The sequence below is a fragment of the Pipistrellus hanaki genome (assembly GCF_964339955.1).
Source record: "Pipistrellus hanaki genome assembly, chromosome: 10".
Lineage (NCBI taxonomy): Eukaryota > Metazoa > Chordata > Mammalia > Chiroptera > Vespertilionidae > Pipistrellus > Pipistrellus hanaki.
The window spans coordinates 6,257,149-6,272,873 of NC_140512.1; positions in this window are offsets into that span (position 1 = coordinate 6,257,149).

Sequence of the window (15,725 nt, forward strand, 5' to 3'; positions counted from 1 at the left end):
TTTTCTTCCTCGATCTCCAAGACAAACGATGACAACAGATACCATCTCAATAAATTGCCCTCATCCAGTCACTCTCTTCTAGAACCTAATTGATTTGTTTAATCAATTAGTCAGTGTGAAGGGGGATGTTGAACTTGGAAGGGGCGGTTCTGGTTTTCACCACCCTTTGCTCAACCGTGATTGGCTGTGAGCAGCCAAGCCTTCCAGCTGAAAGTTAAGAGATAACCAAACTCCACTTCTTTTCTCCCTTACTTCCTGACCTTCCAAACCCCCAGGAAAATCAAAAGTACTTAGCAATGACCATGGATAAAGCAGGAGCACCTTGCAATAGCAGTGTGCTGGGTTTACCCAGGCACACCAGGGGAAGGGGTGGATGTGATTGGCTGAGGTGTTACATCTGTGGAGTCTTCCAAAAGGCACGCAGTGGGAAGGAAGGAGAGAGCTTAGCAGACCGTTATCAGCACCCCACACTAATGAGACGTGGCATTCTGGCACATTCTGGCACGTGGAGACTCCTAACCAGAAAATGCTGCACTGCTCAGCTCTAGATTCAGCCCCAACCAGAGGAAGGCCAGCTTTCCTCCCTGAAGCTTTGCTGTCACCATGATGGAATGACCAGCCTCTCTCCTCCGTGAAGAAGCAAAAAGATGGGTGAGCCTTTCTCTTCTTAGTGGGTAGAGTTTTCCTGTCCCATTACCCATCTTCGTCTGTCTCGCTCTCGCTCTCTCTCTCTCGCTCTCTCTCTCTCTTTTTTACAGAGAGGAAGGGAGAGAGATAGAGAATTAGAAACATCGATGAGAGTCATCAATCAGAGGCCTCTGGCACGCCCCCTACTGGGGATGTGCCAGCAACCCAACCAAGGTACATGCCCTTGACCAGAATCGAACCTGGGACCCTTCAGTCTGCAGGCTGACGCTCTATCCACGGAGCCAAACAGGTTTCGACTGCCTCTCTTTTTGATTTATTTTTCTCCCTTTGAGCAAGTGGATGCAAGCAAGCAGATGTGGGTCTTCAGGTTCCTTGCTATGTCTGCCTGGTGCTGCGCCAGCCGCTCCCGCCTGTGGCCCGGGAGGGGAGGGCTCCAGGGATGCTGCCCTTGACTGCAGAAAATGATGAGACTTACCATCATTGCTCTGACTTCCGATGAATGATGAGAAATGGATCAAGGAAAAGATCTAAAGACTCAATGTTTGTGTCTCCTCCAAAACTTCCATGTTGAAACATAATTCCCAATGGGATGGTGTTAGGAAGTGGGGCCTTTGGGAGGTGAGTACGTCTCAAGGGTGGAGCCTTATGGATGGGATTGCCCTTATAAAAGAGAATTTAGGAAGCTCCGCTGTCCCTTTACCGTGTGAGGACACAGCGGGAAGACCACTGTCTGTCTATGAACTAGGAAGCCGACCCTCATAGACACCAAATCTGTTCTTGAACTTTGATCTTGGACTTCCCAGACTCCAGAACTGCAAGAAATAAATGTTTGTTGACTAGAAGCCATCCGGTCTATGTCATTTTGGTTGTAACACCTGTAAAGAGTTTATAGCCCAGTGAAGGATGAACTTGTACTGGTTACGGCTGTGCACTAAGGAGAAGTATCCGGGGTCTGAAGAGGGGTCAGGCGACTGGTCTTCATGGAAAGACTGTTGAACAGCATTCCATATATTCAAGAATCATATATAATCTTCAAATTGGCATGTATATTTAGTGAATGACATTGTTAAAGTGTATAAGAAATGTATACAAAATCAGTAAAAGATGTGTGATTGTTATTGAAGACAAAGTAGCATATACTTTATTGCATTTAAAAATATGTTTTTATTGATTTTTAGAGCGAGAGGGAGGAAGACAGATTGAGAGATAGAAACATTGACGAGAGAGGAACAGCATCGATGGGCTGTCTCCTACACGGCCCCTACTATGGATTGAGCCCCAAACCTGAGCATGTGCCCTGACCAAGAATTGAACCGGCAAGCTCTTGGTTCCTGGGTCGACACTCAACCCCTAAGCTACACAGCCAGGCTATCATATTTTTAAAAAGATCTAACTTTCAGAAATATTCCAAATAGGAGAAATGCCTGGGGGATGAATGACATGGAAACTTTTGAACATATAGATGAAATTTTTTAAGTGAAAAATCTATCCATCAGATCAACAAAATGTGGTACTTTCATATAATGGGATATTATTCAGCCACAAAAAGGAATGAAGTATTTATACATGCTACAAAATGGATGAAGCTTGAAAACGTTATGCTAAATGAAAGTAAAATACAAAAGGCCATGTATTGTATGGTTCCAATTATATTAAATGTCCAGAATAGGCAAACGCATAGAGACAGGAAGTAGATCCGTGGTCTGCCAGGGGCGGGGGACGGAGGAATAGGGACTGTTGACAAGTGCAGGAAGTTTCTTTTGGGGGGGATGAAAATGTCCCGGAAGTAGAGAGTGGTGATGGTTACATTGTGAATATACTAAAACCACGGACTTGTATACACTTTAAACTGGCGAACTTTACAGTATATAAATTACATCTCATATAAAAAATATACATGACAATTCTCAAACATATAAATAAAAATTCTCAAATCATAAATGTTTTTAACTGAGAAATTCTCAACGCAATTTCACAGCACACCGAATAATCGGGAACAGAAAACATACCCGGAAAGAGGGGAAGCTATAGCGATCACAGTGGGGGAAGGGCTGCCACTTTTGTGGAAATATATCAGGGTCTGAAGCAAACTTCTCACGCAGGGCCGAAACCGGTTTGGCTCAGTGGATAGAGCGTCGGCCTTTGGACTGAAAGGTCCCAGGTTCGATTCCGGTCAAGGGCATGTACCTTGGTTACGAGCACATCCCCAGTGGAGGATGTGCAAGTGGCAGCTGATCTATGACTCTCTCTCATCGATGTTTCTAATTCTCTATCCCTCTCCCTTCCTCTCTGTAAAAAATCAATAAAATATATTTAAAAAGAAAACCTCACTCAGGGCTGCGGAGGGCCCCGGCCATGACCGCTGGGCCTGCATCTCTCCAGCTCATTCCAGAATCACCTCGCAACAGAAACCTCTCTGATAAGCAGCCCTTTCTCTGGCCCGGTGGTGGAAATTAGAGAACAATTAGTGCAAATCAGCATTTACAGGTGCGATGCGTTTTCTGCAAAGGAGAAGGGAAGGATTCGGAGCATCCAGGCAAAGGACTCGGCGTCAGAATCCAGGTAGCCCCCCTAATAAATACATTTATTGCTTGGACAGTAAAAAGTACCGGAGAGTTTAACATAAATTCAGAGTTATTTAAACTTAATTTATGGCCAGGAAAATAAACCCTCTCTTCCACCATTAATGTTTTTTATCTGGGCCATCAAACGTCACACGCTACTGATTTTGGATGTAAGGTCACTGGAAACAACATATCAGAGGTGTCAGCACCACAAATCAAGTGAAATTCCCTTAAAAATAAAAACGTCAGGAGTAAAATAATAGGCAATAGTTATTTCATGCTATGAGAGACTTGTCATATATCAAAGGGTTCACCTTTCTCTACCTTGATGATGTATCGCTTTGAACACTAAATACACTTCTGCTTAACGGATAAAGTAAAGAAAATGGGCGCCAGAGCTGATGATAGTAAGAGTAACGGCTTACAATAAAACTATTTGGAGGCGTGCACACACCAGAAGGCAGACTGCTGAATATATCAAGGCAAACAATGACCCAGCATGTAGGGAGATCTGCCGTCTAGCGTGTCAGTTATTTTAAGGGGTCATCTTAAAGGTCGCCTCCACTGGAGTCTTTGAAATCAGAATACAAATCAGATTGGATTCTGGTAAGGGGGAAAAAATGAATAAGTGAATGAATGAATGTCTTAGAGATTGCAAGCTAGTATAGTTTTACTTAGAAGTCGAAATCCTCTGGTCTTTATCCAAGGACTGTAACACACACACACACACACACACACACACACACACACAAATAACAGAAGCAAGCACCGAGGGGAGGGAGGAGAGACGAGATAAAGACTTGGAGCACACCGGCTCTTTAAGATCCTGACGCCCAGCAACTGACAGGCAGTGGACAGGCAGTGGCACTGGCCGGTGGGTTGGGTCGTTGCAAACGCATTAACTCCTGGCACCGGAAATTGGCCCAGGATTGCTCTTCATGCAGACACCTGACTAAAAGGGTTAGCACAGCCTGGGGTGCAAATGACTTTGTTTCATCCTTGTGACACATCTTACAGCCATTTCTAGGGCGAGGAAGGTAAAAAAAAAATCCCACTTCCTGATTTGGGAACTCATAATCCGGTGGACGGAATGGCTCTGGGGAAGGATAAAGGGATATGGAGCCGTTCATGGATAAGCACAAATTTCGCCCAAGATGGCAGTGAGCAGTTAGAGAGAAGCCATAATACTTTGGTCTAAGCCTCCCAAAGTCCTTCGATCATTGGGAGTGGGGGCGGGGGAGAGGAGGTCAGGTCTGCCCGTGGCAGGTAACCAGGGGTGGCTGCGGGGCCAGTGAATCTGGCTTTAGGCTGGGGACCTCTGATTGACCCCACAGTGGAGTATCCCTCTTGGCTGTGGGGCTATAGAATGGAACTCAAAAGGCTTGGTGATGTATCTCCCTTCCTATGACAGACAAGGAAGCGGGCCCTCGCCCAGGAGAGGAGTGCTGGGGATGGGGCCAGGGCGGGAGCCTCCGCTGTGCTCCTGGCTCCGGCCAGGTCACTTGTGTGGAAGTCAAGCCCCACGTGTTCCAATGGGGAGGCAGGCCCCCTCCAAATAATCTCCAATCTGCCCTTGTCTTAACATGTATATGATCCTAGTAAATCACTGAATTCTCTGCACCTCGGTTTCCCCATGAAGCTGTTTGATATCTGTGCCCATGCGCTTTTCAGAACACCTCTCTGATGCTAGTATTTTAGGAATTGCTCCCTGTGCCTGTAGAGGCTAGCTGCTAAAAAGCCAGATGTCTACATGAAGTCTGGCTCTGCCACGGGCCAGTGGTGGGACGCTGTATAAGATGCTAATCCTTTAATCCTCATACCTCGTCCACAAGATGGGGGTAGCAATAAAAAAGTCAGCTGTTGTGAGGACGCAATAAAAGACTCCCAGGATCACAAAGTGAGCATTTACACCACAGAGCACGAGGAGTCCCTTGAAGTAGAGAGTGCCTGGCCCGGGTCCTGGCCCTCCACTGCCCTGCGCCCTGCAGGCCGGGGACCGGAGCGGGCGGTGAGTGTGGGACGAACAGCATGATTTGGGGAATGCAAACCCCATAACAGCCCAGGGCTTCCTACTCCAGGCTGCTATCCATTGAACAACCTGCTCAAACCATGGATGGTTCCTTGGGTCAAGATGGGTTTGATCCGAGTCCCATCGTGGGAGACAAGAACCTCGGTGCCAGCCAGCACCCCATTTATTTGTGGATTTGGATTATTAAAGACAAATGACACGGAGGCAGTTCTATGAGCATCGGCTGAATTATTTATACATTCAATTAAGCTGTTTTATTGGAGAACTCGAACCTGTTTAACTCTTGAGTCTTCAGCCTGGTGTGTGGGAATTCTATTACCTTCTACTAATCACTTTCCAGATTTTGCTTTGGTTACCACCTTAAAGATTCATGCCTTAGGGCTACATGGCAAAGAGATATACATACTCAAGGCTTCATAAAGAAAAGAAAAAAATCAAAACCAAACTTAGGTTTGAGAGACCCATCAATTTCTACAAAATGTATATTGGGGAATCAGTTTTTGAATGGATTAGACCTTTGAAAATCGAGAGTGAAAGATATTTAAAATTTAATGTAATGATACAGCACTTTTATCCATTTCCCCCAACTTTAAAGGGAGATTTCTCTTCCTTCAGGCACGCAATTTCACTCAAAAGTAATTGCTAACCCGGCCTCATTCTATTACTTGTAAATTCAATATAATTAGAGACATATTCAGTTCATTACCAGCTTGAAGTGCTGCCCAGCTTTTTTTCTTCTTCAGACTATTGCCTTTTCAAAACACTTTATTAAAAACTTGTTTTAGTATCACATTCTTTAAAGGAACATAATAACTCCCAGTACATTTTATAGGAATCGCTCAAAAAATACAGGTCTCAATGCCAGAAACTAATAAACTCCAATCACAGCACTTCCATCAGGTCTGCCATAAAGCGCGCAGAGCAGCGTGGGCATGTCGGCCTGGGATTGAAACCGTGTGCTCTAATACACGGTTTCTGAGGGGTGCTCTCATATATATGTAGTTTCACTGCCGACACTGTCACTGGCCTTGCAATTTGAAAACCTTGTTCTTACCCCATTGACTGTAATGCAATTCAGCCCCTAAATATCCCTTTTTCTCTGAAGAACTCAGAACACTTTTCCAGTCTATTACCAGAAGTGTCAGCCTTGTGGGCTGGCATGCCTTAGTCCTGATTCATGGAGTGAGGTGCTTAGATGGCAACAGTTTGCAGGCTTACCCTTGGGATGAGGGGTTTGGGCCTGGCTGCTTCACAGAGACGCTCTAGGCCTGGGGAGAGGGGATTTCAAGGGGGGAGAGTGCCCTTGTGCATGGGAGAGCCCACATGGACACCTGAAATCCCGAGGTGAGTCCTTGGGTTTCATGGCCCAGGTATTCTGTGGCTGTGAGGTTGGGAGCTTGAGCAAATGGGCCTCTGAGAACATGTGAGACACAATGCCAGCTCTTCAGAGGGCGCTGACCCAGGGCAGGCAGGCCCTCCTGGAGCCAAGAGCCAGGCGGGGAGGCGGGCCTCACGAGGAAGCGCACTGATGCAGGAGGGAGAGCTGCTCCAGGCCACCGGGTCCCCTGGAGAGCTGCGCACCTGCCGGTGGAAAAGCACAGGTGGCATCACAGTTCGGCAGGGCCATTCCTGGGGACTCATTTCTTTTTAAAAAAAATATATATTTTATTGATTTTTTTTTTTTTTACAGAAAGAAAGAGAGGATAGAGAGTTAGAAAAATCAATGAGAGAGAATCATCAGTCGACTCATTTCTTAAATCTGTTATTTCAAAGGCTACGATCTGGAGGGGACTGCATGAAATAGCTTATTTTTTAAAATCTCCCCATGATGAATGGAAGCATGAAAATGGGCCTACTGGAATCTGGAAGGTATTTCTCTGATTGTTGTCTCATTATCCCTGGCCTACAGCATGTGGATTAGGGTGGTCTCAGCACATCGGCTTACTAGTTATAAGGATGGTGACTCTCAGTAGATAGGCTGAGGCTAAGTTTAGTGGCTGGAAGCTTTTTAAATTTCCAATTAACATAGCTGGCCATTCTCTTAATTTCAAATGAAATATAGAAATTTGAGCCACCTGCACAGACTAATTTCCTGTTCTAAGATCCACGCTTTTACTTGGCTGGGAAGGGAAGGGTCCACCACAGAGAAATAAGCATTTTCTCCTCCTTCTTCTGAATTTTATCAGTGAAAGGTCTGGGATACAGTACCCAGGGAAATGCTTGATCTGAACAATGTACTTAATTTTTGATAATAAATTAAAATTCTAATTCAACTTCTATTCACCTTTAGGGACCTCTGGCCTCATGTACATGCAAATAACCAAATGTAGAGTATAGTTGATAATTATTCTATATGAACAAGTTCATTAGTTATAAATGAAAAGAGCTGACAACTTGAGTACATCTCTATCTCTGCAAACCTATTTTGGCTTAATTTGCAAAACTAGGAGAAATAGCCAAGTTGTTTTAAAAAAAATAATAACAATGCAGTTCAACTTATTTTTTATAAAACTCATTTGGTTCACCTTAGCATAAAAAATCAAGTACTTAGGTATAAATGTATCAAAATATGTATAAGATCTGCATGAAGAAAACAAACAAACAAAAAAAAACTGATGAAAGAGGAAGTCTAAATAAATGGAGAAGTAGGCTGTGTTCATAGATTGGAAGACTCAGGGTGGTCCAGGTTTAAGTTCTTCCCAAGTTGATGTATATATCAAACTCAATTCTAATCTAAATCTCAACAAGTCATTTGTGGATAATGACAAACTGATGCTCAAGTTTAGATGATGGAGAGGCAACACACTATTGAAGACAAACAGAGTTGGAGGACTGACACTTCTCGACCTCAAGGCTTCCTATGAAGTTACAGTAATCCAGACAGTGTGGCATTGGCAAAAAGATAAATAGACAAATGGATCAATGTAACAGAGCCCAGAAATAGTCAACGATATAATACACAAATATAGGCAACTCATCTTTGACAAAGTAACAAAGGCACAAAGGCAATTAAACAGAGAAAAATCTTACCAACTAACAGTTGCAAAAAAAAAAAAAAAAAAAAAAAGGAATCTAAGAACTGACCTTATAATTTTCACAAAAATTAACTTTAAATGGATCGTAGGCCTAAATATAAAATGTAAAACTACAAAACTTTTAGAAGATAACATGGGGCGGGGAAGGGGGGGAGGGATTTAGGTGATCTTTGGTTGTAAGCTTTAGGATCAAAAACAAAACAAAACAACCAAACATCATCCCTGGGGGGAAAAACAAAGAGCACCACCTCATTAAAGTAAAAAATGTCTGCTCTGTAGAGACAATGCCAACACAAGCCACAGCCTGGGAGAAGAATCTCTGCCAAACACACACCTGATAAAGGACTTTATCAAAAAACATACAAGGAACTCTTAAAGCTCAGCAATAGAAGCTTCCTATTGGGCCTCAGCTCTCTGCTGGACATCCCTGCCCCCAGGGCCTGCCTGGCACCCATTTTCACCTGTGCCTGTGGTGCTGAGTGGGGAACTGGATAGCACGACAGCCCATGGAGATCATTCTCCGCCCCCAGGTGCCAGCTGGCGACGCTGCGGTGGCCACATGAAGGAGAAAGGGTGCGGGGCAGAAAGGGGGAGGAGAGGAGGACCAAGTCCCCGTGCCTGCTGAAAGATGAGAGGGCAGGAGGGATCGCACACAGGCTGGCTCAGTTCAAATCAACTAACACACGCTGAGTGACGCTGCTCTGTGCCCAGGGCCAGTGTTCAGCATTGCGCTGTGTCTGGGGTGTGTCTGAAGTATGTATGTGTGTACATACACGCATGAACCTGTACAGAAAAAAGCATATACATGTTTTAAAACAAAGACAGTGTTTCTGTGTTAAGAGAGGTTAAGCTTGACCATCTAAATAAGAGGTAAAAAAGCCAAAAAGTTTTATTTAGTTCAAACCATGTGAATATGAAAAGGCAGAAACAAAGTGCAAAGAACAGTCAATGCAGGTGGCGGGTATGAAAGAAGGAGTCCTGGTGGAGGTGGCACATGAGACAGAACCTTAAATGACAGGAAGGAGCACAACATTCGTATCTAACTCATTCAATACAAACTTACTGAGCAGCCACTATGTGTCGGGCACTGTGCTGGGCCTGGGGAGGCCATGGCAAAGAAACACAGACACAGCTCTGGGCTGGAGAGTGAAGAAGAACATTTAAGACAAAAGAAACGAGGAAAAAAAGGTACAGACAAGAAAATGCCAATTAGAGCATGGTCGCGAAGTTGGGGAAGCAGCGGCAGCTGGGGAGGCAGTTGGAGGCACTGCTGGGAGGGTTCAAATGCCGGACTGTGGGCTTGAACTTCATCAGGGACCATGTGGTTACAGAGGCGCCTGCAGAGATGCAGGGAAGTCAAGGAGGGGGTGCCTGGGGCAGAGCTGGGACTGAGCGTACCTGATGGGGGAGCACCAGCAGAAAAGGGTCAGAGCGGGGAGGGGAGACCCGGAGACAGAGCCAGAGCAGCACCAGACAAGTGCTCCTGAAGGAGGCTGGTGCCCGAGGGGCCTCGACATGGGAAGCCGGTGATTGCGTGGTCGCTGTCAGACACACCGGCCTGCCTTTCATAGGTTTCATAGGTTGTGGTAACTAGGCTGTTGCTTAACCTCTGAGTCTCTGTTTCTTCATCAGCAAAACCTACACCACCAGAGGAGTTTTGAGAAGTGAAAATAAACTGCAGGGAGGTCTAGGCACTGGATAAGTAGCGATCATTGGACATGCATGGCGGAATAAGTAGGACATCCATTCATTTAACTTTTCTCCACTTACTTGCACATGGCAGGTACCATCCCAGGTCCTGCAGACACAGAGGAGCTTGGCCTCACCCCCGGTGACTGGACTGAGCGGCTGAGGGGGCCGGCACGTCTTTACAAAGGGGCTGGGGCTGGGCGTTGCTGCTCAGTGGGTACTGGGTTTCAGTTGCAAGAGGAAGAGTTCTGAAGACGGATGCTAGTGATGGTTGGATAATCCTGTGAATGTATAGAACACACAGCACTGCGCACTTCATGGTAAGATGGTCACATTATCTTATACATGTATTTAACCACGATTAAAAATAAAATAATCAAAAAGCAGATTTAAGAGGAGATAACTTGTTTGAAAAGGAGAAAAAAGTCTTTACAGTTTCAAGTCTTTGTGAATCGTGCAAAAAATGGGACAGTCTACTAGAGCAGTGGTTGGCAAACTGGAGCTCGCAAGCCACATGTGGCTCTTTGGCCCCTTGAGTGTGGCTCTTCCACAAAATACCACGGCCTGGGCGAGTCTATTTTGAAGAAGTGGCATTAGAAGAAGTTTAAGTTTAAAAAATTCGGCTCTCCAAAGAAATTCCAATCGTATGTTGATATTTGGCTCTGCTGACTAATGAGTTTGCCGACCACTGTGCTAGAGGGTTCCACTTGGGGTAGATGGAGAGCTGGGCGGTTGGGACACTGTGTTGAAGGCGCCCCGCTAGCCAGAGGGATGTAAAGTTGGAGGGGGAGAGAGCCTGGAGAGGAAGACACACACAGCAGGTGGGCCGTGGGCGCTGAGTGGGTGACACGGAGGAAATGGATCTCAGAGAAGAGAGAGGGTGAAGGCAGGGGCTTTCCTGGTGACAGATAATGGGGACACCCAGGAAGAGTAAACAGGGCAGAGGCCACAGGAAAGCCAGGCCTCGTGGGGGAGGAGAGTGAGAAGGACGAGCATGAGGGGGAGGGAGGGGCCTTGGCCGCAGGCATCACCAGGGCCACACACCTGGCTGTGTGCAGCCCGTCCGGCTCTGGCTCCACCACCCACAGGGCCCAGCTCCCATGTATCCACCCGTCTCCTCGCCTGGCTCTGACTTCTTGCAAGCCCCCGGTCTCTGGAGCCACCCGAGTGGCAGCTGTTGGGGTTCATGTGTGGAAGAGAGGAAATGCACCCTGAGTACGTTTCACAGCAGATCCAGTGAGTACAGGCTTGGGAGCCTCATGGACCTGGTTTCGGATCCACTCTCTGCCCCCATGACCTTGGGCAAGGTGACTTTCCTTGCTGGGCCTCAGTCTCCTCCTCTCCGGCTCCGAGAAAAGAACTTGAGTCTCATTGACGGCGGTGAGGATGCCGGGAGAAGGTGGCTGAGCCCAGCCCAGGCGGGGGCGGGCGGTGAGCCGGAGTGCTCCCTCCCCTCCTCCCTGTTTTCAATCTGCTCTGTGCCGCAGGCAATTAAAAGTGTACGATGTTCTCAAACCGATTTTCCAATTTAGGAGCAATAAATTGTAAGTCGCTGCTATTTTCCCGAAATGACATTCTTTAGATTGGAGTCTGTTGGGTTTCCTTCCAATCGCATTACGTTCTATTCACTGCGATTCTAATAAGACACCAACCAGCGCCTCTGAGAAGATGGCGCCATGGCTGTGAAAGCTACCTACGGGAACAGCCCCACGCCGGACCCCCACCCGCTCCCTGTGCCCGGGCCTCAGGGTTAAGGCCTCTGGGTTTAGCATGGCTGCGCTCACTGAGTCCATGGCCCTGGCCTTGTGGACCCTCCCACAGACACGGGAACCGGGGGTGTTCAGGTGACATTGGGATGGGGGTACTGACATGCTTTGGGTGTTCCCGGCCAACCTGCCCATCTCCGAGGTGCCCTCTCTCTGAGCCCCTCTGTGACCACCTGCCGCCAGCCTCACCAAGGCCAATGGCATCATCCCTTAACCTCCAGTCCCGTCCTCAGAAAGGAGGGAGAAGGCAGCTCCAGGAGTTGTGGTGGGTTGGAATGTTTTCTTTGGATTGGCCCCGAGGAGCTGGCCCTGGGCTGGAGCCCGCCGGGTGAGGAAGAGCCCTGCCCAGGCCCCGCCCTCTGCCCTCTGGGTGCCTGAGCCCCGCTGATGACCCAGCCAAGCCCCAGGGCCGGCACTCTGAAAACGAGCTGCTGGGCAGAGCGTTGTTATCTGGTGAAGCTTTCTATTCAGGGTAAGTGCCAATGACTGCAGGGAAGGTAAACAATCCCCGAGCACCTGCTTAATTTAGATTCTTTTCCCAAACATTCACATTAAACCAGAGGAAGCCTGCTTTTCATAATGGACTTCTGCACACAGCGTCCCTCAAACCCTTCACCTGGCATCCCCTGTGCCCTCTTAGCGCGATCTCCCCCCACCCCTTGAAGGTCAGAGGGTGGGATGTTCAGTCCCATGCAACAGAGCAGCTCAGCACACCAACCCCGAGAAGAGAGAAAGAGAGAAAGAGAGAGAAAAAGAAAGAGAAAGAGAAAAAGAGAGAGAAAGAGAAACCCAGCTGGGCAACCTAGCAACATGCCCCAGGGTGCAAGGATGCAGGGACCCACGCCTCACCTGCAGTGTCTGGGTGGGTGGCGGGCATGGGGGCCAGTGGCCTGTGGTCTGATGGGCCATCTGACTGATAGACGGGGGACTTCCTGCAGACCAGGACCACGCCTTATCTATCTGTGCCTCCAGGCACTGCCCAGAGCCCGGGACGTCTGAGTGTCCATGCTCATTGGTTGGCTGGATGGATGTCCTGGTGTATGGAGTGCCAAGCAGGCCTTGCGGGGGCCACGGGATGCTGGGGAGGGAGTACTGCTGGAAGCCCAGGCTTTCACCCTTGATCCCTGTGATTATTGATAGCATCCAGGCTCTCCTCGAGGACACCCCTTTGTGGACTGTGTGCTTTGACCTTGTATCCTGAGCATTGCTCCATGCCTGGCAGAGACAGAAGGTGCCCTGGCAAGCTTGTCCTTGTGGCTGAGGTTTCCCTGCACGTTTTCTGGTTCCTAAACTGGGTGTGTCCTACCAGGCGGTGCCAGGCGGCAGGAAGCACACTGAGGAGGGGGCAGCTCCGTCTGAGGCGGCCACCTGCAGCCGAAGGCCTGGCAGGAGCTCTCGCTCCCCTCCCTCCGTACCAGTGTCTCCCAACCTCTTTTGGCAACGCCCCACATAAGCTTCTCTAAAATCCCGATGTTCCCCCCCCCCCCATGACATATAATTCGTATTATTCAAGAAGTGAACTCCTATTCATGTGGAGGAAGCCTAAAAGGCCATGAACTTGGTCTAAACAAGCTTCCAAAGAACATGGCATCCATGAAAGAGAAAAATACAAGAACAAAAGGGACAGCTGAAGTACTGAGAAAGAAACCACTAAGCAATTGTTAAAGAATATAATAATAATATGAAGTGATATGAAAAAATAGCAAATAAAGTTTCAAAACATATAACAGAGTACTGAAATGCTTAAATATGTCACTATATATTTATATACTGTATACTGGATACTGTATATGAGGCCCCTAGACCCATAAGAAATGCAAAAAAATTCACTGTAAATAACTCATTCTCCAATTGCCCCCCTTAAAAGTAAAATTTCCCCCCTGGGGGGCGTGCCCCATGTCGGGAATCACTGCTCTACATACAGCCATCCCAGGGCTGGGCCAGGCCGAGGGGAAAGGTCGGTCAGAAATACAATAGAAAGTGGGTGCCGAACAGATGAACTCGGGGGAGAGGAAACTCTGGGGTCTTGTATAAAAGTCGTGTTTGGTGTTGTCTATTTCTTCTGATAAATACCTGGAAGTGGAATTGCTGGTCATATGGCAGTTCCATATTCAATTTTTTGAGGAAACTCCAAACTGCTTTCCACAGTGGCTGCACCAGTCTGCATTCCCACCAACAGGGCACAAGGGTTCCCCTTTCTCCGCATCCTCGCCAGCACTTGTTTGCTGACTTGTTGATGGTAGCCATTCTGACAGGGTGAGGTGATGTCTGGTTGTGGTTTTAATTTGCATCTCTCAGATGATTAGTGACGATGACATCTTTTGATGGGTCTGTTGGCCACCTGTATGTCCTCTTTGGAGAAGTGTCCATTCAGGCCCTCTGCTCATTTTTCAATTGGATCGGATGGGTTTCTTTTATTCAGTAAGGTACTTGCTCCCCTATATTTGTTGCAGCGCTATTTACAGTGGACAAGGTATGGAAGCAACCTAAGTGTCCATCGCCAGACAAATGGGTGAAGATGTGGACCATATATACAATGGAATATTATCCATTACTCCTCACACAGAGAAAGACAAATGCCATATGATTTCACTTATGTGTGGAATATTAAAAACAAAACCAATGAATGAACAAAGCAGAAATAAATGTATTGATTGGGAGAACACACTGATGGTCGCCAGATGGGAGAGGGGTAACGGGGCTGGGTGAACAAGATGACAGGTATTGAGTACAAATTGCCGGTTATAAAGACAGTCGCAGGATGTAGAGGACAGCAGAGAGAGTGTAGTAAATGATATTGTAACAACTACGTACAGTGTCAGATGGACTTCTTGGGGGGATCACTTCATAAGGTATTGAAAGTCTAATCACTATGTTGTACCTCTGAAATTAACATAATATTGTACGCTAACTGTAACTGAAAAATAAATTGATATGTGTATATATCCTATCTAATAAAAGAGTAATATGAAATTAACCATCACTCCACAGCAAAATGGCAGCACCCATAGCCACAAGATGGCGGCACCCAGTCCTCTCAGCCCTGCTGGAGTCCCCCAGTCTCAGGGAGGCTGCCTCTGAGAGCCTGCAAAGTAAGCAGCCTGGCGGAATGCTACTCAGAGGCCCTCCTGACCCTTTATAAAAAACAAAAACCAATTCACTCCCCACGGCATGATCCCCTCCCAGCTGTGGCAGCCTGGCATCTCAACCTCTGAGTCACACCAGCCAGGAAGATATGGAGGAATCTTAAATGTTTCTTAAAAAAAAATATATATATATATATATATATATATATATATATATATATATATACATATATATATATATATACATACATATATAATTTATTTTTTATAGAGAGGAAGGGAAAGGGATAGAGAGCTAGAAACATCGATGAGAGAGAAACATCAATCAGTTGCCTCCTGCATAAGCCCCAGTGAGTATGTGCCCCCAACCAAGGTACGTGTCCTTGACCAGAATCGAACCTGGGACCCTTGAGTCTGCAGGCCAGTGCTCCATCCACCTAGCCAAACCAGTTAGGCTTTCCACTATGTTAAAGAAAAAATCCTATCTAATAAAGAGGGAATATGCAGGGGAGGGCATTTGGGGGTGACCGGGTTGTCAGGGGAGGGCAGTTGGGGACCATCGGGCTGGCAGGGGAGCAGTTAGGTGTCAGTCAGACTGGCAGGGGAGTGGCTAGGGGTTGATCAAGCTGGCAGGCAGAAGCGGTTAGGGGCAATCAGGCAGGCAGGCGAGCAGTTGGGAGCCAGCAGTCCTGGATTGTAAAAGGGATATCCGACTGCCTGTTTAGGCCTGGGCAGTCGGACTTCCCCCGAGGGGCCCAGATTGGAGAGGGTTCAGGCTGGACTGAGGGACAGCCTCCCGCTCCAATGCATGAATTTTGTGCACAGGCCTCTAGTATGTACATGTATCTTCATTGGGGAAAAAGGTGAAAATGAAGGAAGAGCCCAGGTGGGCACTGCTGGGGGTTGTC